The sequence below is a fragment of the Ictalurus punctatus genome, chromosome 3, assembly GCF_001660625.3.
Source record: "Ictalurus punctatus breed USDA103 chromosome 3, Coco_2.0, whole genome shotgun sequence".
Lineage (NCBI taxonomy): Eukaryota > Metazoa > Chordata > Actinopteri > Siluriformes > Ictaluridae > Ictalurus > Ictalurus punctatus.
Window position 1 is genome coordinate 13,193,674 of NC_030418.2, and position 25,550 is coordinate 13,219,223.

Here is a 25,550-nt window from a genome sequence, read left to right on the forward strand (position 1 = left end):
TCCATTTTTACATGTTTTTATGCTTCTCCTTTCCTGAAAGGTAAGATGATCCTGCTCTATTTTTTCCACAAAACAATGCCAGAAGGCCTCTGCTTCATCCGTGAAATCTACCTGATTTGGAGTACATCCATCTGCCCACATACCCAGCCTGTAGTTAAGACCAACTCTAAAGTTTGCGATTTCAGCAGGGATCTTCACAGTAGGTTAATAGTGAATGTGTGCTGCTGAAAATAGACTATGAAGGTTGCTCATTTTTGATGAAGGACTTTACAGAAGCTTCCGCAGGAGCTGAACACCACAGCGCTGCTCTCTAATGGTTCTGATGTGGTTAAAATCAAATACAGTGGTCTTTCATAGGTTACATATAGCTGCCTATTCAATATCAGAGGGGAAGTATGCCAAGCCCCAAAGCTTCTATACTCAAGTATGTCAAGAGAAATGTGCTAGAGAGGTTTGGCTGCTGAGTATGGTATAGTCTTTTTCTGCTGTGAAAATGGTTAATGTTGGCAGCTCCAATATTGGTGCAGGCTTTTGGGGTAACAACCACAGATATATGTTTTATACTGATGCCATATTAAGATGCTCATTAAGATTTTCAGTGGAACGTGTATGTCATCTCTCACCTCATGAATCAACCCTTGTCAGTATAGCAGACTTCTGGCAGCATCAGCTTCTAATTTCATAATCTTTTGAGCGTCTTTATTTTGAGTGTCTGTTTGAAATCAAGTTGAAATGTTGAGTGTTTTACACATACAGTGTCTTACACTTGAACCTGCTTAACATTTCAGTTTGTACTTTTGCTTGTTCATGTTCATACGAGGACTTCCTCGAAACCTGTATAGCTCAAATCCCATGAGTCATAAGTGACAGGGATTATTATTTATGTGAATGAAGCAGTTGTTAGCATTGTGATAAAATATAAGCCTCGAACGGTTAGCCTGCAGGCACCACAGACAGACAGCCATGACTCATTGGTACTGGAGCCGACCTGTCTGCTAAAACGCTCAGAACTCGGACCGTGGGTCCAGACCCACCCCTCCCACACACACACATTGCCTGTAACCCCCAGGCGCTGGCCCATGACAAGGCTGAAGCCAGCCTTAAGCATGGGGGCGTGAGGTGGCCTGTTTGATTGCCCTAGTTCAAACCTTATTTGTTTTTATTCACTGAACGGAAAGTGGGTGTGAGATTGATTGAACTGACATAATCTGGCCTGAAATCTTTTTTCTGTATTTTTCTTCACAATTTTCCATAGTTTCCAAGCAGTCACACACACACACACACACACACACACACACACACACACACACACACATACCAACACACCTTGCCTTCAGTCCCATCTTTACCTTTCCTCCAGAGCAATAGGAGAAGGGTGTTAGGTCCCAAACTGCCACAGCCAGTGCAGCCATGAGTCATGGGTCTATTTTAAACTGCAGCTATAAACAACATGCATATCCTGTTACAGTGCAAACAAATGGACTGACTTGCAGAGAATCCATTAAGTATCAATAAACAGTGGGTATGATTGCTTTTTAGTTGAAAGTAATCCAGAACAAGTAACTTGTTTCAGAGTAAAATATAAATGATTTCTTTATAAACTATACACTGTAAAACCCAACATTTATCACACTGATGACTTATGAACTGTAAACTTTAAACACCCTGTTTTAGAAATGCAAATACTGTACAATAATGTAGTCTGTACCACACTACATCTGTAGGTGGTTTAAACAGAGCTTAAATGTGTTTCAACCCAATCTTGTGAAGTAACACAAGAGGATTTTGTTGGCCAAGGTTGACTTATTTGGATTGCTACTAATTTCCACTGTGAAAGGAAATGATGTTTAGTGAATACCTCACTTTATGTGTAAATGCTACATCAGTATTGAACCTAGTTGGTTACTGTACTTGAATGGTTTCTGAAAAGACTGCTTGCTGTGTGGGTGACTTGACTGAGTTGGTTGTAATAAATAAACCTATTGTAGTTATTTTCCATTTTAGGTAGAATTACAACAGATTATATTATTGTATAAATTCACACATTTCTCTTATCCCTGTATGAAATTGACACAAATGAATTGTCAGTTTATGTATAAGGTGATTTGCTTTTCATTAGGGGAAAATATATTTATTTCTCTAGACATGCAGTTGTGGTTTTGGGGTTTAAACATATTACATAACTAAACATTAGGTTTCATGAAAGGAGATTTAATTTTACTCAAGTAAACCAACTTAAATGGTAAATTAGACAAGAAAATGGTCATTTTCCAGTGTGTTCACGGTAATTACTCTGAAGAAATGACAAGAAACACTGTTCAAATAAGTAGTTAGTGGTGAAATGATATAAAGAAGCAAAACTTTGGTACCCTACAAGCAACAGTGATTGAATTTAGCAAATCGCACAACTCTGAAATGAGCATAGGTCTCTGTCAGTTTGGAGAAGGTGTTATTTGGTCTGTATCTGCAGAAGATGTTTCTGTTTTTTGCCCCCAGATTTTCCCCCTAATTGTGGTCCTTCCAATTCCCACCCAAGAGCTAACTCGCCTTTATCACACAATACCTACCAACCAGGGAGGGTGAAAGCGAACATGTGCTATTTCAATAGTAGTAGCAAGAGATCTGTCCTCCAATCAGTGTATGTTTGGAAGAAAGTGTATGTCTCATTCCAGTACTAATTATAGTATTTCCAAGGTTTGTAATATCTAATTGTAGTAAAATTTTGTAAATTTTTCTTATGAATAGCTAAATATCTGCAACAGTTGACAAAAGACAGTAATTATACAGTGACAATAAATGTACCTAGTTACACAAGTGACATTAATATTTATATATAAAATACTAATCCAACTAATCACATAGTTGAAATTTGGAACTGATTGAGGCCAGTTCAATGAAATTAAACAGATTTTTTTTTTCTATTTTGCTCAGGATCTGTAATGATACAAATACTCATTTGCAAAAATTTTATATAAAAGTAATCATATTCAACTATTACATTATAATTACATACAATTATTCTTCTATTTAAGGGAGTATTTAAACACAGCTCTTTTGGATAAACATTTCATTCAGTTTGGCCTCAATCAGTTTACTCTATTCTGATCAAGTGTTTACATGAACACTTTATACATACACACACATACGTATATATATATATATATATATATATATATATATATATATATATATATATATATATATATATATATATATATATGTATATGTATATATATATATGTATATATATATATATATATATATATATGTATGTGTGTGTGTGTGTGTGTGTGTGTATGTGTGTATATATATATATATGTGTATATATATGTGTATATATATATGTATATATATGTGTATATATATATATGTGTATATATATATATACATATGTGTATATATATATATATATATGTGTATATATATGTATGTGTATATATATATGTATATATATATATATATATATATATATATATATATATATATATATATATATATATATATATATATATATAATGTGTATATGTATGTATGTATGTATGTGTATATATATAAAGTGTTCATGTAAACACTTCTGATATAGGTGTTTCAGTGTATCAGGTTTATTAGTTTTTTTTCATAAATATGTATTGAAAACACAAGTCAATTGACCACTTGGTTAACATAGTGAACTAATGCTACTTGTTTGTTACAATTGTTACACTCTAACAGGACTTCACATGATCTGGTGGATTATGTCCACAACCATAATAAAGTAATAAAAATATTGTTACATAAAACAGTGAAGCAATATAAACACTAGCTTTAGTTTCAGGTGACACCTGGATAAATCATTTCTAATACTTACTCAGTAAAGAACTTATTCCTGAATAATGTATAACTCATTTTAGTGATTGCTAAAATCAGATGCATTGGATTTCTATAAAATAAGATCCTTTTGGAAAAAAATAAATGAATAAAAAAGTTATATTAGTAATTAAAAGTAGAGGACCTTGTGTAACTAATGACTGTATATACTGATCTGATCCAAAATACTAGAATATTTCCTTTGTGCTATATTTACTTTGTTGTTTATGTATGACTTACTTAAATAAATGTGATTTTACAACTAATCTTTAACATCAATGAATACATAATAGGGAAAAAAAATAACTCCACAAATGATCATTGTTATTTTAATGGACTTTACAGAAACAGTTGAGATTCTGCATTGCATTTTCCAGACTTTTGGAAAGCTAACAATGAATCAGCATGTTCTGAACAAGTTTTTGCCCAAAGAAAATATACGAGTGCTCTTAGATTTTGTACATTCCTATGCATTTGATGTTGATATTAGACTAAATTGAATCATATTATATTGAATTTTCAATGGCTGGACATTAAATCCATTACATTTTTCCCGAGGGCATGTGGAGGAGCACTGGATAACTGCTGCCCACCCAGGATAAGGCCAGACAGCTCCATCTGCTCCTGGGCCTCTGGACCTTTCTGGCTAGGAGTACATACACAGAGCCTGTAGGGCTACAGAATGAGAGGAATGAGAGCCATATTGGTCTTGTCTGCATATCTTGGTATCCCCTTACCTTGTAGTGGTTTCAAGGGAATTTGAATTCAGGGTGTGCATGTGGGGTCTATAATGGGGGTAAAACGTTATTTTGCAGTTTTTTTTTTTTTGTTTTTTTTTGGCATGGGCTACAATTGTAGAGCTGTTGTGCCTAAAGGTAATCTTGGCAGGATTATTTATTGATCTATGTAATTTACAAAATATAATTTAGTTTTGCATAGGACAAAAATTAACCTTAAAATAAATATCTGGCTCGCATCTATTGATAGAACAATGCTTTTAGCTACAATGAAACACAGGATTTTCACCAATCATTTCTTGACCAGGACAGAATATTTGCAGGATTAAGGAGTTTCTGAGTAAGAATGTGAGAGAATTTTCAGGAAACAGGGTCTCAGTCCTGGAGAACCAAAATTACTAATTCTGTTCTCTCTCTCTCTCTCTCTCTCTCTCTCTCTCTCTCTCTCTCTCTCTCTTTCTCTTTGTCTCTGCATTAAACATTCTAGACTGGAAATTCTGAATGTTAACTGAAAACATGAAAAGGAAATAAATGTAAATATGAGATGCTGAATCAACATGTGTGGGTATCTTTCCATGGCTTTCTGCAGGTTTACACTGTGGGGAGCAGCTGTGACCGAGACGAGTGTGTGACAGGCACAATTAAGTCCCCACCACTCTGTGCTGCTTGAAGTGCATGGCCCTATGTAACAGAGCTGATAAAGATAAGCCTCACACCATGTCCCTGACCCTGACCCTAGGCTGGCCTCTCACCTCTAAATGATACAGTGTGCGATTCAATACCTCTTAGTCACAGAGGATTTACTATAACTCTTATTATGATCTTTGACCTTTAGTTAGGTTACGTGCATACTGTGTTAATGCCCAATTGGACTGTTGACATGTACCATATTGCTTTTGATAGAGGCTTCATAGATGTATGCAGAAAGAACTAAACTGAACTAGATGAATTCTCGAAGGATTATCATGATATTTCATCAGCCCTTGAAATTATCATTCAACGGTGATAATGTATGGGATGATTTGAGATACTGAAATAACAGCTTTTGCCTTGCACTGACATGAGAGTTTGTTGTAGCTCATATTTATTACTAATTCTGTTCATTTCTTGTATTGCAAATTTTTATGCAGATATGTCTGTTGTTGAGTTTTGCTTTAATTACATGTGCCAGTAATTATATGCCATTTCTATTATGGGAAATCAAGTTAATGCTAATTATTGCTAATAACAGTGCCACATTTTTTCACTTCACCTGTATTCTTAGATTTAAATTTTTGGAATCAGTAGAACTCCTACAATATGATGTATGTAATGTATGGATATGCCATTTTTGTACCCAGTCAGATGCATAATGCAAATATGTGTTTTTTAATAGAGTTTCTGACCTAGGTACTAGATACTAAAATCCATCATTGCTTGACAATTGTCTGCAGTGTGAAGCTGTCATTTTTTTCCCCTTCAAGGCCAGGCATCTAAACCACTCAATTAACAAGTTAGTTTTCAAAACAGTGACCTTTTCGTCCTCTGTGACCAGGGAGTATGAGTGTTGCATCACCCAATTCTGGCACAGTATTTATGAACATGATAGGCCATGATATGTTGGCCTTCTGCCCTGAGACTGGCAGGGGCTTCCCTTGCTTTACCAGTTATCTCACATTATTGCTTTGTAATTATCATCCTATTGGACATATTAGCATTGGTGCTACTTTCCAGGGCCACTGAGGACTAAATGTATAATATATTTTGTTTAAAATATCTCTGAGTAATAAGAGCTTGCTCAGTAAACTGGCTGAAGGATGAGCTGTTGTAGATTCTGAATTAAGGGTTGTCCGATAGCCTAAATAAGTTTCAAGGATTTATTATCATGGTGGTTTTATTTGCATCAGCAGTGAAAGTGTCATAGCGAGAAGGTCAGAGACTCTGGTATACGCACATTCATGTGCTGTATCAGTCTACTTAAAATCATGCAGCTTGCCTGTACACATACACACAGTCCAACACTGTTACACCACATATGCTCACAGACTTAGCTTTTGTAGTTTTTCCATATCAAGGAGCCTGTCTCTCTCAATGAGGTCACTCAAGCAGTTACTCTCGCCTGTTCCTTTATAGCACAGTTTATGTCAATTCAAATTGAGTGGAACCAAAATCCAATGCACTGACTGAGCGCATATTTCCCCAGTGTCATAATATGGACAAGTTCTCACAGACATAAACACACTTTGAAGATGAGGGCAGTGCCACATCTGTGACCAATGTCCTCCATGGGGGAAATTAAATGAAGCTCAGTTTGAAGTCATGAGAGATAGCAGCTTATCGTCCTGCTTTATGAGGCTTCAGCATCAGCCCTCTCTGTGGTTCCCTTGCTTCTCGGTTTCAAATGTCAACATGCTTAATTGCACCATTCTGAGGTGCAGGAGACAAAACCTTTCTCTCATTTCTCTCACTGACACGATGAGAAGAGGAAAATGATTCTGTTTATTTTTTCCAGACAGTTTCATGCTGCTTCTCGAATGGAAACCATTACACCAAGCCACCTTGGGCCAAACAAATATCTATTCAAGTGGAATAATAAAACAAACAAACATTGGTGGTGAAGAAAATATTTGAGTCCTAAACACTCATCCTGGAGTCTTGTGGAGTTGGACATGAAGACTAGTTTTTTTTGCCTCCAGAACTGAGAACTTGGGAACCACAGCAGTATGCAAGCAATTGGCTCCTTTTAAAACTAATTGCTCAAATCTATTTCCAAAAACTGAAGATTTATTGATGCTATTACCTGTATTTTCAGACATAAATCATGAGTGTGTTTTCAGATTTTTACGATTTAGCTGGTTTAGGTTGACCACCCCTTATTTCGAAACGCTCACCATTCTATAGATGGCTCTCGTATTTGTCAAGTTAAGCGTGTCAATCCTCATTAAGGCTCATGGAGCCATTGCCCTCTTGGGACACCTGTGAGGACCATATCAAATGTGCCACACAGTATCCTCGCAACCCCCCTTCCTGTGCATGCACCCGCTCACTAAAACACTTGTGTATTTCCCTTCTAAGCTGAAAGAGCCACATCCAGTAACTAATAGTGTGCCTAACCATTATTAAGTCAGTAACCATTATAGTGTATATAATGTATACATTATACGTACTTTGTTCAGTGAATCATGAAGCATGAGATCTTACATGGTTAATAGATTGCAAGGATTTCAGAACTATTACACATTGTCAACAGGGCATCCTTTCCATTCTATGGAATGGATTGAATGGTACATGGCACTAATCCATGTTTATTTGAATAAATCTGATGGTATGTTGTTGTTTTTTTCATGGGTATAACATTCTCCATAGTTGTGGTTCCTGTCAGGCTCTGGTTGAGTAAATTTTTTAATGTGCTAGAATAAAGTTATAAATGTCAGTACTTATATTTTACAGCAGGGGCAAGTGAAGCTGTTAGTGTGTTCCAGTGAGAGCTCTGCATCTAACTCATCATAATGGAGTGTTATTTTCCTTTTCTGTCTCTCTTGGTAACATCAAAACATTTTCTTTTCCCTCCCACAAATTAGGGCCCTCATGTTGACATGGAATTACTTATAGCCAGCTGTCAGGGTATCCTGATTTGCTGGTCCTCGAAATTTGGCCATTAACACCATAGAGCAGCACGCTAGTTCATTCGCCACCACTATGGACACATTCCATTGCTGCAGCTGTTCATCCTGCCTCACCCACTTCTATCATTCACACCCAATATACAAATATTCATCTTAAAACTACTAACCCTGCCCATCCCCAATGGGCTTTAGCTTGTTGTTAGATTAGACCCCATACCACCAATCACTGGAGATGTCTTTTTCCTCCCAGAGTGGCTGAGAGCAGACATTAGGTTCAAGTTCAGGTTGGAGTCAAGTTTGAGTTTCATCTGCAGGGTAGAACACGGATTAGGAGTGTTTGGTTGTTAAGTGGACACAGGGGTATAATTTTCAGTAAGGTCGGTATATATTGTAGTTTGAAGGACCTGCGCTGTCCCTATACTGCAGTTACTTCCCTGCTGCTTTTTTCTTTGTCGCAAATGTGCTTTTACAACTTCAGTTTCATCCTAAAAGCATCCCAGATGGTCCTTTCATTGTTCTGAGTTCCCTCTTCTTCTTCAAGTCCTCCTTTGTGACTGTTGTTATGGGCTTGTGCTCACAAGACACTGTGATTTGTTGGCCTGCTCAAGCTTTGAAGATCTAAGGAGTTTGTGAGCAAGAGATGAGGAGAAGAGAAGACAAAGTTGACAACTGTGGCTTTCTCCCCCATGAAGCCCAATGCATGGTCAAGCATGACTATACACAAAGTCTGACAACCCTGAGTCAAGGGTTGGAGGGTCAAGTTCCAATGTCTCCTTCTTGTCTTAAAAAATCTGGAGAGGACAATTACAGTGCATTTGATTAAGTGGAAGGGCGGCACAGATATCCAGGCATTTGACAAAAGGCCAGCAGTTCATGTTTCATTAGCTGTCATTTATATGACCGGAGGAAGGCAGGGGGAGTCCCTTTACTGCTGAGTGGGGCTGCAGACTTCAAACGCTATCCTTCAGCCATGCAGCTCACTTTAGAAATGCACCAGGAACAGAGAAAAAGAGAGAAAGCATATTGATGGGCTGTCCTTCAAGCACTAGCGAGCAGTGTGGAGTTATCTTAGACATAACTATGTAGGACAGTTGCACTTGGGCTTTATTTATTGGGCTTTAGTTTGTACCCCATACCTAGTACATACCTACTGTCACATTTGGTCCACTGTAGAGTGAGCCACAAGTCTATTCTATGCATAATAGACAATATGAAGACAGTAAAAGTTAGTATTTGCTTTGCAAATATAGATTAAAAACCTGCTACAGACTGCACTGTATACTGTAATTGGTTGTAATAATCAAGGATTACATCATTACAAGAGTTTGAATCAGGGCTGCTGTTTGCTTAACCTCTTGTGTGAAACAAGTCCTCCATTCCAGCAAGACTCTTCTCACATCTAATCAGAAATCAACACTTTCCTGGATGGTTTATAAAGTCTGCTGTCATACCTCGCTCACTCCCTCCACCCTCCACACTTCAGTCCTTTACACCAAGCTCTCCTCCACAAAGACGGCCTGTAGTTCCCCCTGGTCTCTTGCCCACTTGCCCTGGGCCCTCTTGTTTTTACAAGCACCCTGCATAAATGGCCTGGTTTATTGGGACAGGTCTCTGCTTAGACTGCACTGTGCTCCTCCGATAGGCGGCATGGATGAGTAACCCCCATGTATAAATAGCACCCTTCATTAAATCAGTTGTTCTCTTAAGTGAACTTAAATAAAGAATGACTTATGCAGGGGCCAGCTGGTTCTAATAGAGTTGGGCTGCTGTCGTTCTATAAGAGGACTATTATTTCCCCCTGTGCTGGGCCTTGGGTCCTGGGTGTTATCAGCAAAGAATGAGTGAAAGGAAGGCCCTTGAACCTCACCTAATGCATGCTGAGGTGGTGTGGGTTTATTTGCCTTTCGAAAAAATAAATGGTTTGGTAATTAAATTTTGTGTGCAGGCTTTGGGTTTAATGGCCATCCCTGATGAGTGCTAATATATTGCAAAGAAGGTGAGTACTTTGACTCGACACAAGATGTCCTAGGCTTATATCCCCTAACATACACCATGACCACAACCAAATACACACTTGCTTTTTTACACCATTCTCTAAACCTGCAAGCAATTTTGCCATGGAAGGCCAATCAGGCTTCTCTGCCAGGGCACAGTTTGCATTAATCTGTTAGCTTAATTCACCGAGCTCACTCAGCAACACCAAGACACATTTCTCCAGCCCTCTTTTTTTCTCACCCCCCCTTCCTCCCCCCAACCCCCCATTCCCTGCTCCCTGAGACAAGAATTCTTGAAGTGAGCCGTTGTTTGAAAGCATTTTGTGGTCTCTGGCAGCGGCGGCTGATGGAAATTCGCTGAGTTGGAGCGCTGAAATGTTGCAGCTGTCTCAGAAGAGCTCAGCCGCATCTCTGAGCCGTGCTGCTTGGCCGGTCAAATGGAGGGAGATTGCTGTACAACTTTCCGCCTCCTCCTTCTCTTCTCTCTCGCTCTTGTACTCTTTCAATCTTTCTCTCTCTATTTCATTCAACAACACTTTATGTTTCTATTGGTTTGCATTTTACTGTCCACAACTCCTCTCAGTTCACCTCCCTTCTACTCTTTTCATTACAGCACCACTCTCTTTCTGTCTCAGCAGCAGACACTGCTCATTTTACTCCTTAGCAACAAGATCTGGTGTCTAGTCTAGTGTTTTAAATTCTAATTTATCACCTTCATTACATTGTACTTTATTTGTTCAGTCTCCTTTAATCCTTAGTATGATATATAGCGACTTTACATTTACTGGAGGCGCCATGCTAGTTGGATGCTTTCTTAAATTCCCCCACACACCTATTCTTATTCTATCTCTCTTGTTCTTTCCTGAAAGGTCTTGAAAGCTGAGAGACGCCATTACCTCGTTTATTTTGTGAGGAAAAATGAGGAGAGAGGTCTTGCCACCCCATCTTGCGCTGGAAATTGAATAACGTACATTACTTTAACCCATGTTTACAGACCTTTCGAGCTGTGGAGGAAACAGAGCTATCCCTGATCATAACTCACTCCATGAGAAAAAAGAGTGAGTCTTCAAAATAGTGTTAACTCATTTGTTATCTGTGCATGTGTGCTATTGTAGCCTTTCAATAAGAATGATGTAGCCACTTGTCCAGCTGGAGGGATTGACTAAACTAATCCTTTACAGTCCAGGAGTACTACTGCCACATACCTCGCTAATAGCAGGTTGATTATCAACAAGACTGTCCTTTAGCACGTCCCCAACATCTGCTTTCTGTCTGAGTGCAGAGTGCTGAACACATACACACACATGCACACAAGCACTAGTTTTTTGGTTAGTAAATTTGGGGAAACATCTCCTTCTCAGACACAAGCTTTATTTTAGAGTTATACACCCATTCTCACACAAATGCACCCACAATTATCAGCATTAGAGTTTAGACATATATAAATCTTAATACTGAAAGTGCTTATTACCCTAACACTATAAACATACACGCACACACCATTACTCTCTACTCCATCCATCTATTGTATACCGGACCTCAGTGACATCCAGTTGACATGGTTTGGCACCGTTTTGAATAAGTGTTTTTTAGATGAACAGATAACACGCCATATCCTCTCAGTGAGGGTGTGAGCGCCGATGAGCTCTGACATTTGTTAGCATTACTTCCTGGGTAGAGTTTATAAAATCTGAGCTCTGTCCTAGAAGGCCCTTTGTGTAGAGCCTCTATATGCATTGGGTGGGTTTTCCGTCTCTCTCTCTCTCTCTCTCTCTCTCTCTCTCTAATGAGGAGCGGGTCATGCGATACAATATTATTTTCCTGAAGTTTTGTATCTTCTGTTAGTCTTTATTTTGTTGCGCTCTCATAAAGGACTAGACATCTTTGTGTGTGGCAGCGTCGGCGGATCTCAGATCACAGTAAAGTTTTTCATTATACGAAAGTTAGTAAGTCTTTGCACTGATTCAGCTTACTTTCCCCCCAAGCCCATCTTGTTTGATCCACAGCAGGTGGGGTGGACCACTGATTGAGCCATGGTATGTGATTTCACTGCCAAACCTCGTCTCTAATTTGAACTCATTGTAAAGTGGACTGAAAACTGCAGTGTCACACTGCCATCCACCCTGATTTTGTCCACATCTCAGTTTCGCTCTCTCATGGATCCCAAGGTCTGCACCAATCTCTCTGGCAGCCGGCGAATGGAACCAATTTTTAGCCCTGGAGCAAGGTAGATTTGATGACATCTGAAATATTCAGAAAACAAACTCTCCACATAAACATTCAGGGCAGGGGGAGTTTAGAAATGTCTTTCCTAAACATCAGCAGAAACTTTTTTTTTTGTTTTTGATTGATGGACTATCGTACATTAGAGCACAATTCAACTTGCATTTCAATTAATCTCTCCTGGATGAAAAATTGAGAGGAAGTGTGGTTCTATGACTTAATAAAGCCATAATAGGACTGAGCAAAAATCACACCACCTCTGCAACATCAAAATGACTGTGGTGTTTTCTTTGCAGAAATGTAAATGCGCACTAAATCAGGAAATTACTTGAATGTTTAGGTTAGATTTGTAGTACAATTGTAAATGTACACCAACACTAGCCGACATATGTTCTCAATTAATTTGGGAAATTATGGAATTGTATATTTATGGCCCCAGTCTAATTTATATAGTTCAGACAGGTAATTCTAGATAAAACAGGAAATATATCTAAATATATCACACATTTTATTGCCAATTACTGTGAATTAAGATGTCACTAGCTGTGCCATAAGGCATATACATTTTGTTTATTCAAAAACATACCAAAAAAATATTTTTCTGCAAGGTATTTTGATATATTGCCTGAAATTATTCAGAATTATGATCGAATGTTCTGAATGCAAAATGCACTCATCTCACTAAGCAGCTATTTTATGTGGAAATACACAGAACAAAATCTTGTATTCACTGGGGTATATGCTAGGGTAATTAATCTAACTCAAAATTGCTTTATAAATATTTGTGATTAATGCACTTTTAGCATTTAGCATTAATTAGAAAACAAATTATTAACCTGCAGTCCTTAATTTAATTGAATTCTTCTTGTACCTATGTATGATTTGAAGAAAAGTTGAGAAATGCTGATCCACAGGTTGTTGTTGTTTTTTTTTTTTAACAATTCTGACCATAGCATGTTAAACAGCAAGATCCAGGTGCTATACATGCTTCCTTTTTTAAATTTTGTAATATTTTAGGTTACAGTATAGTCCAAAGTTTGCAAAAAAATAAAAAATAAAAAAATAAAGCTTACAATGTTTGTAAGGGATGTTAACTAGCAATGCATGATCAAATTAATTGTACTGACCGTAGGTTATATAAACACAATATACACACTGTCTGTCATGTATAGTCTGACATTACGCACAAGGACCCATAATAATAAGAAGAAGCACTTTTAAGTTTTACTTTCAGTCTTGGTGAGTCATCGACAGGTAGTGTAGCTGCAGCTTGAGTTCTTCAGCACTGAAATTTCCAGGCTTGGAAATCTTTTCAAATTACTAATAGCTAAACTCCTGCACTGTTAAAAGTGTTCACTGCTGCCCGACCATCTTAATTCCCCATTAGTCCTTTATAGACACAGTGCCCTTCAGCCAGTACCCCTTTTATGGCTGTCATTAAAAAGCGTTTCAAAGTCTCTCTAGACTCCTTATCACACAGCAGTGTTTTTATTCCCTGCTCATACCCGGAGCAATGCCTCCGCTGCTTTACTGTACAGTTTGATGACAAGGGTAAAGTTACACCTCCTGGCTCTTTATGTACCCGCCTTGCAGTGAAAGGGATGAAAATAAAATGAGACGAAGACACAGAGAGATGGACAGAGAATGATGGCCTTCAAGAGAAATGCACTTAAATGACATAAAATAGGGAGCAATTATTTATGTTCCCAAACAGCAAATATCACTTGAAATGGGATATGCTGATGGAATGCCAGCTCATTAAAAAGCATGGAGGTATCCTTGACTTAATTATCTCATAAATACACAAAGCACGGCCAGGGCACACTTGTGTGATACTGCGCAACTGTGCAACACCTGCAGGTCTCACAGAGCTCCTGTTGAATCAGACAGCTCTGTAGGTCTGAACTGAGTACTGTAGTGGAGCAGAATTCATATGGCACTCATTAACCCAATATGACATTGTTCCCTTAACATTTGCCCAGGTCAGGTTTCTGCTCCTGATCTCCATAATGCAGAACAGTTTTATTTTATATTCTTACCTCATTATGAACTTTGCATATAATTTTAGTGTCTATTGTCATATAAAGTGAAATTAGACCAAAGCTACTGAAGCCATGTGATATGTATACAAATACTGTAATAAAACGCGTCCCTGTGCAGTGTTTAAAAGAGAAATGGTATACAGCACATGAGCATAAATACACATTGTAGTGTAATTTTTGACAGCAAGAAGAAATTACATGATAAATTCTCCTATAAAGTTATACGTTTATAGGTATGAGAGAGTGTGTGTGATATTGTAGTTTATACACAAATATAGAGATTAATTAATTAGTTCTCAGTGCTCTCAAATGTATGCATGTAGCTACTGTATACCACACACTATTCTTGGCCATTTTACTAAAGCACTTAAGGGTAATTATTGACTATGGTGAGTGTATCTTAAACTATACAACTACTGTTATTTGTTTGTTTGTTTGTTTTAATTATTTTTATTGGTTTATTACATATTATACCACCAACTTGGTTTTGCTGCTGTGGTTAGTTGGTTTTTGTATATCCTGCATGATCCGTTGCTAGATTTCTTGCATACTTGAAAACAAAAAATTGCAAAATGTGAACTGCCAGACATGATATAGCAATAAAATAAAATCTAGTACTTGTTAGAGTGCAGACTATATCCAATGTATCTTGACAGAACATAGCTACACAAGCCAAGTCCACAGTGAGATCTAAATGACTATTTACTCAAACACCTTAAGCCCCTTTCAAATCAAATTACAAAATGAAAGTGGTACTTTTAAAGAATTATGCCGATGTTTTCGAATGAAGGTCAGTAGGAAAACAACGATTAACAGTGAAGGTCTGTGCCGCTAGTTTTCAGCCTCACTCTGATAGAGGGGAAGTATCTGTTTACTTTGTCATTACGACAATTTGACTGTCGCACGGCAGCAAATTCGAAGCAGTTAGGCGGCCAGATTGCTCCTGGCATACTGCATATACAGGCAACCGCATATTACAGTACGGAATTAGTAGAGTAGGTCAAAATATTATACCACCAAACTATTTAGTATGCGGTTTTGGACATGAAGGCCTTAAAAACATTATCAGCACTGCTATGTATTAAACTTCAGAAAATGAAGAAGTAGACCAAATGACAATTTGTACAGGCTTTGAGCAAAACCACCATGTGTAAATAAACATAGGATATACAATGTGAATTAACTCTTGCAGTGTCCCCAGTGGGATTATAAATTCTAGAGGTGTTCACTGAATACAGCACTTCTTTTGCTCTGTGTGTGTGTCTGTGTGTGTGTGTGTGTGTGCGTGTGCGTGCGCGCGCGTGTGCGTGTGTCTCTAAGTGAAGTGCTGATTAGAACAGTCCTGTCAGTGAAGTGCTCTTTACACGTTTAATCTGAGCTACCGTTTTCCTTATCAGTAAAACAAAGCGCTTGAGCTCGGAAGGTAAACTGTGCAGTCCCTGCTGAAACTGGCTGTGTGCTGCTGCACGAACTCTAGCCTACACGTGCGCGCGCCGGGATCTGGACATTGTCCCCGTGGCCAGAGAAGGATGTGAGCAATTACCAATTCTCAAAACACTACTTTGCCGTAGTTAAATACATTACACGCCTCTCTTTCTCTCGCACCCGCGTGCTCTCACTTCAACCTGTGAAGCACTGGCCTTACAGAAAACCAGCCACCTTCACCAGGCACAGTCTGCTGCAATTAACCAATCATTATCGTCATCATCATCATGATCATTATCGTCATCATCATCATAAATCCAAAGAACATGTGTGGTGCACGGCGTGTTTCACATCTAATTTACACCAACCTGTGTTGGCTTTAGCTTTGTTTTTATTTCGACTTTTTTTTTTTTTTTTTTTTTTTTTTAGAGAGAGAGAGAGAGAGAGAGAGAGAGAGAGAGAGAAAGAAATTTGACATTTGAGTTCACTGCACATTTTAGTTACAGTCCCTGGTAAAAAAAAAAATAAATAAATAAAATAAAAATAAAATAAAATAAAATCCCCTACATATGACTAATGGATTTAGTTTTCCTTATAGGCTATTTTAAACATAATAAGGTAAGCTACAAGATGTTTTTTTTTTTTCTTTCTTTTTTTTTTTTTTGTATAACACAGTTCTGCATTGGTGCATTAAATGATACAAATAGGCCTAGTAGTTCAATCAATAATTTCCCGTCAATGTGGAAGAGTAATGAACATGTCAATGTGTCTAAACATATAGGCAACATCTAAAACGCAAATCAACCTCGACATAATCTACAAACAGTATGCCTGGCACAGCAGCTATTTATTATTGACACATTATTTAGTTTTGACTATGCTATTGTGTAGCCCATAATTTTGGTTTGGCTGTTTTTTTTTTTAAACTTATAGTCTGCTTTAATTCTATACGTTGCTAAATACTCAAGGAGGGAAATCGACAATTTTGATCTTGAACATATTTGAAATGAGGAATAACACATTATTTTGGAGATGGTTAAGTGTGGGTCTTGAGCAAACTCAAGTATGCGTTTTGAGCAAAAACATCTCACTGCATTTTTTTTTATCATATAGGCTAATGAATATGGTCCGTACGCAGCACTGGAAGCGCCTCTCATCAGACAAGTCAGTGATCATCATGATCATCGTGATCCCCCGAGCAATGATGCTAATATAAGGAGTAATTGCCCGCTTAATATCACCTCAGAAGCTGAGAGGTCTAATGCAGCCGCCCCAGACAGACATGATGGGGGATGCGGGCAAATGATCGCCTCTAGTGTGCAAGGAAATCGGGGTTCAGCTCCTCTTAAACCAGGACTTATAGGAGACGAGGAAACCCTGATTGCCACAAAACACGACGCCGGCTGTAATTAAGGAGCGCGGCCATGTGGTCTACCGCTGAAAGGTCAAACAAACCATTACACTGCGCCGGGTTTCCCTGATCCGACTCCTGCTTTATTATTAACACAGCAAAGCGCACACAGACAGAACTGAGCTAACATTTGGATGTTACACTTGGTGTAATAATAAACCCGCAAACTCTGCAGTGTTGCACTTTTGACACTTTCCGACAAGACAAAATCAGGCTTTGGAGAATTTATACCTTGGTAGGAATTGTACTTATTTGTTATTTCGATATGTTCTTCATTGGACGACAACAACAACAACAACAACAACAACAACAACAACAATAATAATAATAATAATAATAATAATAATAATAATAATGCTATCATTATTATTATTATTATTATTATTATTATTATTATTATTATTATTATTATTATCCTTGATGGTGTAATGTTATTATCATCATCATCATTACTACTACTACTACTACTACTATTATTATTATTATTATTATTATTATTATTATTATTATTATTATTATTATTATTATTACACCGCCTTAACATGATTTCCACATGACTAAGATAACACAACACCCTTCCCTTATTAAAATTGCGAATAATCAATAAATATTACATTAAAAAGTACATATTATAAATACAATATTAAATCTTATTGCCTACTAATAAATCGTCGATCATCTCTTTATTTTTTTTACTGTATGAGCAGATGTGCGAACTAAAGGATGGCTTTGCCCAAAATGATCCTCGTTAAATGGTAAAGCGAGCATCATACTGAATTCTCTCTCTACCGATTAAGGTGATACCAAGTTTGCGATGCTTTTGGGCAACCGTGTCCAGATTCATTCTTCAACAAGCTTTTAGATATAGGGAGGAACAGCTGTGCATTTCTGCAGAATACAATATCATTTTATAATAGGCTGTACATGAGTGTTGCTGGGATCTGAAGTAATCGGGTTTTATAGCCTAGAGCTCATCTGTAGCGATGCCAAGGACCCAATTAAATAAAGCCCCTGAACATGCATGCTGGGTTGAAGCACATACAGTTTGCGTAATTTAGAATTCGAGACAGGAAAGGAGTGAAAACATGTTCTAGAACACTTAAGGGTTCTTCTGTGGACCCTGTGAGTGTTACACTATCAAAGAAGCTTCCAGGTAAAACCATGTAGGGAAGCTAAGAACCCTTATCTCTCCAAACACCTCTTAAATGTTTGTTTTGCGTCTCTTTGTCCTTATTTTCAGAAGGATGCACAGTCGTTTAGGTTGTGGGTTTAAGCCCCAAGTTTAGGAATAGGAATATAGAAATGTCGTAGCAGTGTGCTGTGTTGCTGTCAGTGCAGCTGAGCTGGAAGTGTGTGTGAGCTGTGTGTGTGAGCTGTGTGTGAGAGAGAGAGCTGTGTGAACAGTAGCAATGCACGTGCTGCTACACATCGCTCTAACTCAGCGCTGAACACACTCATTAGACACACGTGCTCCATTCGCTCTGTCACTTTATAATAACTGATGTTACATTGCATTATTAATAAGTCTAGAATCGGGACACGTACAGCAATAGCCGGTTTTATTATTAATTTCACACAAGAACCAAACAAGAAGAAGCGGGAATGATCACCAATTTATTATGGCACAGAGAACAGCATTTCTGCTCTGAAACAAATCAGGATCCAAGAAAACGCAGGTTTAATAACATCTAAAGCATGGGTGACAGAATCCAAGTAGCCTAATAAAAATAAAAGAAAATAATACAAAGCACAAAAACAACATCATCATCATCATCATCATCATCATCATCATCATCATCATCATCATCATAATAATAAGCACACAGGGTAATCAGGGTAAAGGTTAAATTACATGGAGTATTATTATTATTATTATTATTATTATTATTATTATTATTAATAATAATAATAATAATAATAATAATAATAATAATAATAATAGCAATAATAATGTGGTTGTTGTTGATGATGATGATGATGATGATGATAATAATATACCATTCAACAGTTTTGGTCTCTAATCTTTCTGCTGTCAAATCATTTACTTAATATAAGAGAAAAGAAAAAAAATAAAACCAGTGTTCAATTTTATGTTTTCCTTCATATGAAGAGAAAAAAAAAGAATACTGCATTTTAAAATTCATTGTTAAATGTTCATTTAGGCAGTACCTTTGGTTTGAACCAACGACAAACAACTAACTGCACGATATCACACAAATAATGACATAAATAGGCTGTAAATGAATTTACATGCAAATGTGTTTTAATAAAATATGCGTCATTAAATAAGCACTAAATCATAGTTCAATTATTCAGCACATAATCAGTGAAGCAGCAGCGTATTTAATTATATTCACCTCGCAGTGGGTCTGAGAGAGAGAGAGAGCTCTCTGCAGAGAATAAAGTAATGTGTTTTTTAATTACCATACAGCTGGTGTTGGGTTACTAATAAGTCAGATCATCATATCAAACACACTCTCCTGAGTCTGCGGAAGTATACACACGCACACAAACACCCGCATTATGTCTGGAGGGAGAAATGTGTGTGGATGTACAGAAACTCAAGCACATCAAAAAAATGAATATGCCACACACCTTCAAATGGCTTTAATAACCCATTAAGTTGTGTGTGTGTGTGTGTGTGTGTGTGTGTGTGTGTGTGAGTGTGTGTGTGTGTGTGTGTGTGTGTGTGTGTGTGTGTGTGTGTGTGTGTGTGTGTGTGTGTGTGTGTGTGTATCTGTTCATATGAATGAGGCAAGGGGAGAGATGGAGGGAGACTGATAGTGAATCCCCCTCCTGTGGTCTCAGTGGTCATGTTAAGCACAGATGAAGGTTATCTCTCTCAGTTGTGTGTGAGAGTGGAGATGGCTTACTGTTCCTGTGGTCACATTGGCCTTGTTCAGTGTGGACACTGACCTATCTTTCTAATCTATCAGTCTGTCTGCCTGCGTGTGTGTGTGTGTGTGTGTGTGTGTGTGTGTGTGTGTGTGTGTGTGTGTGTGTGTGTGTGTGTTAGTGGGAGAGTATATTTGTGTGTTTGTGTACATTTGAGCGCCTGAGTGCAGATTTCATTCTGATATATTACCATCTGATCCCTCAGTTTCCTGCCATTGATCAAGTGCTCTTCTCTCTGCTGTGGGGCTGTGAGAGAAACCCGATGGCTCGGTCGGAGATGATGAGAGGAAGGAGAAAACAAGAGAATCGATATACACTTCTTCACAGTCTTCTATTTCTTTTCCTTTTGAAGAGGCCTGGGTGAGTATTTGTGTTCGTGTATAACTCACTACATCTCTGTGTAGCTAAAGGCGTGGTTGGAAACTTTCATATGGACACAAGTTTTAAGTTAATACAATAAGATGCGAACTATGTATTATATATTAATAACAGCTAAAAGTCAAACATTTTTGCTTGACTAGAAGATAGATGACATTTGATAGCATTTTTGCTCTGACGTCCATCAACCTATCACACTTCTGTCATAACATTCAGTGGTTAAAGTAACTTCCTTCAACATATACTGAGAGACCTTAGCTGTCCTATACTGGCCATAATTATATGCTTAGTAATATATGTATCATATCTCACACAGGCATACAGTCCTTATTCTCCACGCATAGCTTTGCTCAGATCGCATGCTCATTTGGTCAAAGACACACTCTTATCTTGTGTAGGAATTTTTGCTAGCTGTCAGATCCACCACTACAACAGATGTCAGGAAATTGTCAGTCATATCCTGGACAGTGTGCTCTAACACCCGTTTCGTCATAACAACCCCATGTCCTCTTCTCTCTCACACACATTTATCCCCCCCCCCCCCCCCCCCCCCACACACACACACAAAGCACCACACACACACACACACACACACACACATACAGGCGCACACACACATTGTGGCTATGAGTGACAGTAGATCAGCTAGCCTGGCCCTGTGAGGGTCATGACCCTCTCCATCTGGACCTGATCGCTGTGCTTACAGATAGACTCTCGTCTTGTAGGGTCTTGTAGCTTTAACTGAGGTAACCTACGCATTCTCGCTCCATGTTTGGTTGTTGTACTTTGGTAGTGAATTGCATGCCATAGTCATATATGGAAGTGTCTCACTTTCTTAATTCTTCAATGCTGGTGGTAAGTGCACATATTAGAGGTTTACTTAGAGGTCATTATTTTATCAAAAGACTTCTGAATTAAATATATTTGAGCAATTTTAGAATTGGAAAAATAATAAAATACTTAACTAATGGTTTAGATTAAATAATCATAGTAAAAGTGTGTAGCCTCTCCAGCCATTTAATTGAAAACTACTTTGCTGCTCAGTTTACAGCTTAGTGAATGTGTTCAAGTGAGAAAACCCTTAAAGTTTTTAGCTTTAACTGATCATCTTATAACTGGCAAGAGCTGTTTGTCACTGGGCCTCCTTCAGATTAGCAAAGGATTCATTTATTAGGTGACAATTTAATTACAAAACATTTTACAAATTGAAATACAATGTCAGTCGAAAAGTTTGGACACAGTAGATTGAATATGTATTTTTATTAAAGACATTTTTCTAAAGGCTTTCTACTGACATTTGTTTCTGCGACAAGTGTAAATAGTGAATTTAATGGCAATGTTTAAATTTATATCGGAATCAAAATAAATAAAAAAGTTTCCACTATGAAAACAGTAGTTTTATATAAATTAAATGGTTTACATTAAAAATGTAACATGTGTAGATGTTAGGAGATAAAAGTGTGTGATGCTTCCTCTGGAATTAAGACTTTAATATCTAAAATAGTTTTGATTTATTTAACATATTTAATAACTATGTATGTGTTATTTTATAGGGTCAGTGTCTTAATTTTATTCTAAAATCATAGAAACTTTTCTATGAGCAGGTCTGTGCAAATTTTTGACCGGTAGTGAATAAAATACTATCACTCAAAATGAGTATATTTAAGTATAGAGATATATGATGAATTAGGCATTTCTTAGTTGCAGTTATGTGTCTTGGCATAGAATTTAATGCTTTAAGTCTTGATTGGAACAAAAGTAGTATCTAAAATACAATACATAAATAAAAAAATTAAATATTCATATATTTGATATTTTATGCAATATTTTACAGTTAAGGCAATTTGCTAACAATGAGCACAGCATGTTTATTGACATCATGTGGCTTTACTTTAATGTGAGGTGTTGGAAAAATCTTCAGGATATTTGCTGATAACAGTCCTTCAGTTAACACACAAGACTCAGTTAATCAAGCAAATATGAGAGTTGAAGTTCAAAAAGTAATTTAAAACAGTTCAGTACAATAGTGTTTTAGCCATTTATTCAACCACATTGCGCATAATAACACATTTTGCGTTCTCTGTAATAAAAAAGATAATGTTCATTGTTTTTAGAAAGCTAGTATTGCTTTCTAGCGTGTGATATGACACATTTTCCAGAGTCTTGTTCTTTAGATACTAAGTGTGACCATAAATTCAGTGCTAGCAGGAGCTCTGCATGGACTGTTCCTGTTCCAAACTGTCAGAAGAATTTTGGATGGAAAGATTTTAAAAATGATCTGTTTTTATAAATTGCTTGTGCGAGCCTAGTAAGTTCTCAGCGGAAAGTCAGATTTCTTATTTGCTGTTTTACAGAGACAGGATTTTCTCTATAAGATCATGCCTCATACAGTTTTATATTATAAATAATACAGTAATTTTATAGCAGGACATCGGTTCCTGCAGTGAGGTGTGCTACAGTGTTGCACTTTGCTTACCTATTGGCACTGACACTTCCTGATTCATAAAAGATGTCACAGGCCATTTGTGTTAAAATATAGTGAGACATTTTGGAATATGTGAAATACTGTACCTGTCTGTGCTTGACTGCTTCTATACTAGTGTTTACAGAAAATATCCCCTAGAGCAGGGTACTGCAGCTCTGGTGTCCTTCCATGCCCTGAAAGAAAGATGGGAATTGGTAATAAAAATAGCTCTAAACTTAAATCATATTATTAACAATATGCACTACCAGTATCAGGTTTTTGCATGACTATGAAATTCATATTCTCTAAGTGAAGTAAATATTGCTTGATACAATTAATGGGCACTTACTTAAAAAGATTTATTCTGAAGAAAATAAATAGTTTTTTATTTCAATCCTCAAATACAGGTATAATGTTTATGTTTGAATAGAGTGACTTCCATATAAGCAGATGTGTAATTTGATTAGTTCAAAATGTAATCAAATGAGGAAATACTCATGTAGAATTCATGATTAGATATTTATTTGAAAAATGTAGATTTCAAATTGAACATGACTTTTAGACCTCCTATATGTCATAGTGAACAAGAGAACATTTTCATCCTCTCATGGTATACCCTCAGGCTACTCCATTCTATTTTATTAAATCCATAGCCATCCATATTTCATGATGCCTAATTATAATGTGCAGGATCGTATTCATTTACATCTGACTCACAACAACTGTTTAAATGTCACTTCTTCTGAAATAATATAAAGAGCAAACCCACTTTCTAGCCTCAAAATAAATGTCTCAAGACCCTTGAAATCCAAGCTCGCTGCACTGACTGTCCCTGCGCTCAAATCTTACACCTTCATCACTCTGACACTGACAAATGATTCGTCTCAAATATCCGTACTGAGCCACTGTCAGTTCTGCTGAGGGCTAAAAATATTTTGATGAGGGCAAATGAGGCATGTGAATGCATCACTTCAGACCTGACATGCACAGTCACTAGAGAGATTAAAGATTTTAGATAGATTGAAGGTTCAATGGCCTTCATTTGAGCACTTTTCCTGGTTACACTTAAGGTTTATTCAGCCCTGAGGCAGAAAGAAAGAGATTGAGTATAGAAAACTGTGATCACTGCCATATACAGCTCTTATTGTATTATTATATAATCCTCTAAGAACAGCCATTTATCTGTAGCATATTGCAATGAGGCAGAAGAGCAGTATACTATTTTCCAAGTATCTGTATATTGGTTGGATAAAGCAAATAGCTTGTACTTAAAATATGTTGTAGAAAAGCTTGGCTTAAAAAACAACATTTGACCATTAAAAAATAAACTTTATTTATATATTATTATTTTTATTATTATTATTAATTTTTTTTTACAAAATTGGACAATATTACTTATAAAAGTTAGTTATACTGCATCTATTTATCTTTTTGTGTTGTTTGTATGCCTGTGAGAAAAAGGAAAGGAAAATAAAATTGTTGTGGAATTTGATTAGCTTTAAATAAATAACCATCCCATAAGTAGCTTCCTTTGACTATTCAGTAGCCTGGGGGACACACACTGGCTAAACTCTAGTGTAATAAAATCAGATAATGAATTTACTCACCCACACATTTTAATATTTAATAAAGCCACAGTGATGCTATTCAGTCAGGTGCATATATTATTTGTCTTGCTTCCTTCAATAGTAGTTGCCCACAAGCGTATCACTGTATTCAAAATAAGTGTATTAGACAAGAATCAATATCACGAAATAAAATTTGGCACCCTTTTTATAACTCCTAAGGTACTTAATATTGTAAATATGAGAACTATAATATAGTATGTTTTTAATTTGTTTATAAAAGCATTTTTAAAGCATTTTATTTTATGGGAATATTTTCTGTGTGTGTGTATGTGTGTGTGTGTGTGTGTATGTGTGTGTGTGTGTGTTTTGTGTGTATGCGTGCATGTGTAAATAACATTGATTTATTTATTGTGTGTGAGCTTTAACAAGCATAGTTTTTGTGGATTTTTCACCACTACTCTTGAATTTGCTTTGTGGACCATTACAGTTGCTGTGTCTTTGTAAAACTCCACACTTACAGTACTCAGAGAGTACTGTACAAAATCAGAGAGTTTGTTTTCAATCAAATGGCAACACAGTGCTTATTGTTAATTATTTGGTGGCAAACAATAGTGATGGTACAATGTACAGTACATTAACTTATACATTATATTAACTATAAACATTAATTTAAACATGTCAATATTGAAGTTCAGTATTACAAATAAAATATTTACAGATTTCATATTGTTTCTGCTATGTTCGTGTGGTTTTCTGTTAAATACATTTTCCCATCATTATTGTTCATTATTGTTTACATTTACATTTATTCATTTAGTAGACGTTTTTATCCAAAGCGATTACAAATGAGGAAATTGTTTATAAATCACACAAAGGTCTTCCGAACAGTATGGAATCTGTAAATATTATATTTGTAATATTGAGCTTTAATAATGACCTGTATAAATAAGCAATGCAAGATT

At 36.8% G+C, this 25,550-nt stretch overlaps 1 protein-coding gene across 1 annotated transcript in view; it reads left to right on the plus strand.

Moving 5' to 3' along the window:
• Positions 1-25,550, plus strand: part of srbd1 (S1 RNA binding domain 1) — a 147,679-nt gene that overhangs the window by 93,806 nt on the left and 28,323 nt on the right. The window contains exon 20 of the transcript XR_008396273.1: positions 20,384-20,538. The gene's annotated coding sequence lies outside the window, so the exon portion shown is untranslated. The remainder of the gene's footprint in view (positions 1-20,383; positions 20,539-25,550) is intronic.